Source organism: Pinus tabuliformis, chromosome J (genome assembly GCF_031772625.1).
Source record: "Pinus tabuliformis cultivar Carrire ecotype Pingquan chromosome J, CPIR1, whole genome shotgun sequence".
NCBI classification, from domain to species: domain Eukaryota; kingdom Viridiplantae; phylum Streptophyta; class Pinopsida; order Pinales; family Pinaceae; genus Pinus; species Pinus tabuliformis.
Genome location: NC_142295.1, coordinates 1381927875 through 1381932684, shown reverse-complemented (window position 1 = coordinate 1381932684; position 4810 = coordinate 1381927875). Strand labels below are relative to the sequence as shown.

The following is a 4810-nucleotide window of genomic DNA, read 5'->3' as shown; positions in this document are numbered from 1 at the left end:
TACTAGATAAAACTCTGTCTACCTGGACACTTTTTCGCTCCCAGTACCTTAAACAAGCTAAGCTAGTATCTAAATTCTGGGTGATTTAACTCATAACTAGGAATCGAGCGGCGAGAATGAACCAACCTGAAATGATACCATGCACAACAGGTAGGTTAAATTCTCGTTGGAACAAAAAAATGGAAAGGAGAAAATTTCCCAAACTGCTCACCTGCGAGGTGAAAAACGAATTTAAGTTAAAAGAGTAATAAAAAGGGAAAAATTTCATGCTCGAAGAAACTTGGAGAAATAGGAAAATTTTCCATAATTGAAATTTACAGTAAAACACTGAAGTTGGGATGCAGCGAAACCACTATGAGAGGTCAGAGCTTGGTTAGTCGTAATATTTGTAACGAAACCCAGAATGCCTAGTAATTTACACAAGGAACTCACCTGCGGCTTGGGCATGTCCATGACCATTATGCATGATTGATTTCCGATGAGAAATCTCTCAATAAGGTAGGAGGTAATAGTATTGTCGTAGAAACAATGCAGAGTTTAGAGAACCGACCGACAAGGCCACCATTAAATTTCGTAGCCAGAGAAACATATTCCAAGGTTAAAAGAAAGAATTTTGGGTTTAAAAAATTATTCAATAGCCACTCGGGAGTGGGAGGTTCCACATAAATATCTTACCTAAATGGCAATACATTCTTGGAAATTCACTAGCTAGAAATAGTAAAAGCCAGGTTGAAGCGAGAACGTAGTTTAGACTAGCAACTGTGGCGTATATCGGTTAAAATGACAACCAAAATACTTGTAAGTGTTTGCTAAACCCTCAACATACAAAAGGTAACTATATTCATAACCTCAGGAGCTGAGTTTATCATACTTGTAACCATATTTCGGATTGAAGTCGAAACCCCATGCATGCAGCATCACCAACTTGCAGAGGAGGCATCGACAGAACAGCAAACAGAGAAATGACAATGTGTCTGACACAGCTAGGGTTCTGGTAACCTAACAAATGCCGAGAATCTCATGATCATCCGATTACCAATCTAGCAATCTAACGGAGAGTGCTAGAACCAAGTGAGGTTTGCTAAACCCTCAACATACAAAAGGTAACTATATTCATAACCTCAGGAGCTGAGTTTATCATACTTGTAACCATATTTCGGATTGAAGTCGAAACCCCATGCATGCAGCATCACCAACTTGCAGAGGAGGCATCGACAGAACAGCAAACAGAGAAATGACAATGTGTCTGACACAGCTAGGGTTCTGGTAACCTAACAAATGCCGAGAATCTCATGATCATCCGATTACCAATCTAGCAATCTAACGGAGAGTGCTAGAACCAAGTGAGGTTATCAACTCCTAGCAGAGATACCAACTTAATTCGAGAAGGTTCCAAGTCTATGTCAATGAACGAGTACTGGGTAAGAGGGTCAATTAACCGGAAGGTGTTGCACCCACAATAATTGGTGACTGAATATTAATATTATTGCATGTCAACTATATTGTGTCTCTAATGTGAATGTTAAACAAGTCCTCCATATAAGTTGTGAGAACCTCGCTAGGTCGAGTGGGTTAGATATTTAATAATATATATATAAATATCAAGTATGCTATAAAGTATGCAATGTTGTTTGGGTGAAAGATGTTACATTAATAATAGGGTAAGAGAAAAAGTCGATTCTAAATAGCAAAGATGCTTTAACAATAGGGACTCAACCAATTGAGATAATCCTCAAAGCAATAAACACATGTATTCATGTTTGAGTTTGACAACTTTGAACTTTGATAAAATAAAATAAATTTTGATTCTAAATTCAACATATTAAAAAAAAAATGAAAATTAAAATATATATAGTTTTAAAATTGCTAGTAAAAATTGTATCTCATATATATATAATTGAAATATTATTTTTTTATAATAATTGTTTAGAAATATATATAAATTTATATAGCTTAAATGTGTTTCTTTCTTATATTTATGTTTTATATATTATTGAAATATTATACTTTTATTATAACACTTAATAAATATAATAATTATTATTATCCAACCGTAGTGATTTTACTATTAAGTCTAGCAAGACATATATACTCTACCTCTTTGGTTTTGAACTTATGACCTTTTAAGAGGAAACACAGTCTTAACATTTAAGCCCACTCAAATTGTATTGCACATATATATATATATATATATATATATATATATATATATAATTGAAATATTACACTTTTATAATTCAAATCTATGATATAAATAAAAAATTAACATATTAAAATTGTGACATTAAGTTAAACCAATAAATATTATAAAAATAATATTCTATATAAATTAACAAAGATTCTCCCAAAACTAATTTAATATATATGGGTATCTTGTGAGTTGTCAAATTTGACATAAAGACACCGTTAGTACCAATAACTTATATTGGGAGCAAGTAAATTTTATTGTTTTTTTAAGTATTTTATTAAATACCTCGATTTAATAATAAACTTGAACTGAATTTTATTGTTTCTAGTATTTTATTAAATACCTCGTAATTTAATAATAAAGAGCAACTGAATTTCAATAAAATTTTATAAGAATTATGTAAAATTATGAGTTTTCGTGTTTGGACGGTTTGTGTTCTACCAAACAATAATTATTATATAAAATATTATAAATAATTATAGTTCATACCGAAGAACTTTTATTCACATGTATCAACCTGACCGAACGCTTGGCGTCCACAATTTACAAGTGTAGATGTGGTGAAATAAACCTTACATGGAGGCGCTTGCGTTCTGATTGTAAAGTTTCAGGGAAACTGTCTCTCTCGTAATAATGTTTGAAGGAAAAAGGAGGCACCCATTATTCCTCAAAATGGCCGCTGAAACCATCAATTGTAAAGGCCGTCAACCAACAACTTTCTGCGTGACGGCAGGTGCAGGTTTCGCGGGCTCCTGGCTCGTCAAGCGCTTACTCCACAAGGGTTACACTGTCCGTGCTACAACGCGCCACCCAGGTTTGCATCTCCTCTTCTCCAGAAAGCTTTCCGCCTTTTATTTCAGTACGTTTAACAAGTATATTATTGGGTGGACGCACAGAGAACGAAGCGAGGGTGAGCCATCTCTTGAACATTCCCGGAGGTGCTGAACGGCTCAAGCTCTTCAGAGCTGAACTATCGGAAGACGGCAGTTTCGACGCCGCCGTCGCCGGTTGCCAAGGAGTTTTTCATGTAGCATCTCCTATGGATTCCACAGCCAAAAATGCAGAGATAAACCCCTCTAAATCTCCCTTTACATTTTGAAATGCATCGTGGACCAAATACACCGAAATGCTGATATATTTAGTTTAATTTGTCCTCCGGCAGAACGATGTGATAAGGCCGGCCCTAGAGGGAACGCTGAGTGTTCGGCATGCACAAAAGCCCAAACAGTTATGCTAACATCGTCTGCAGCTACGTTTATGACCCACGACTCAGTGGAGCAGAATCAGAGCGTTAACGAATCCTTCTGGACGGACGTTGATTCCCTGCGGACTAAAAAGCCCACTTCCTGGGTGGGTAGGTAGATACCTACATACACCAAAATTTTAACGCATAACCTACAAGATCTCCAAATCCTTGTTTCATTATGATCTAATGGACATGATTTATTTGACGGTGCAGGAATATTCGGTTTCCAAGATTTTGGCAGAGCAAGCAGCGCTCCAATACGCAAAGAAGTACGATCTGGATGTTGTGATCATCATTCCTGTGCTTGTCGCGGGCTCTTCCATCACCCCAGACGTGCCCGGCACTCTTCAGGTGGCCCTCTCACTCCTCACTGGCATCCCACAGCTCTTGGGGTATTTGAAGCAGTTGACGACGTTATATGGATGTCTTCAATAGTACACGTTGACGACCTCTGCAGTGCTTATATTTACTTGATGGAGAACTCCTCTGCACAGGGCCGCTACATCTGCTGCTCAATCAGCACCTCCATCTCGGACCTCGCAAGCTACTTGTCAAAACGCTATTCGCAGTACAATGTCCCAACCCAGTGAGTATCAATATCAGTAATGTATTGCCTTTTCCTGTCGTCTGGATATGTGCATGTATGCGTATATATTGCAATTGAATGTCTGTGTGTATACGTCCAGGTTTGAAGATGTGCCAGCTGAGAGCCTGAAGGTGAACATTTCGTCGAAGAAATTGGTGGAGAGTGGTTTCTCCTTCAAATGTGGCATTGATGAGATCTACGATGACGGTGTGGAATACTTGAGGAGCAAGGGAATGCCTAATTAAGACGAGAAGACCACTAAACAAAAAGGATGTTTGATGAGCGATGGTAATAAAACCGCGGTGTGGTTGGAGTACGTGATCATTCCGTTCACACACAAAAGGAAGTAGATTTGACAATGTATCTCTATTTTTATTAAAAATTGAGCAGTCTAAAGATTTTTTTATGAATTGTTTTTAGTATGGTTTTTAAAAAAAAATTCCAATTTAATTTCTCTAAAATCTGACAGTAATTTATTGAAATCTCAAGTTTGATGGATAAGACTGCACAATCAAAGTGCCCCAGGGTTTTTCATGATGCTGAATCCATATCTACAGTCAAACTGAATCCATATTAATAATCCAAAAACAAGTTTCAATAACCCAAATCAAAATTTAACCTCAAATTTTTCCACCTGATTCAGACAACAGTAAATCCAAACAATGACACTAAAAACAAATCTCTTTTTTGTATGTTGCACGAGTTTCTAGAACGTGAGAATGTTGGGAGAACTTGGGTACTCGTGTTGGAAACGGCTAAAAAATTAAAAATATAAAAATATAAAATATTT

General features: G+C 36.6%; 1 pseudogene; it reads left to right on the top strand.

Annotated features, from left to right (window-relative positions):
* Positions 1 to 2860: 2860 nt before the first annotated feature.
* Positions 2861 to 4265, top strand: LOC149232501 (putative anthocyanidin reductase; annotated as a pseudogene).
* The last annotated feature ends 545 nt before the right edge of the window (positions 4266 to 4810 follow it).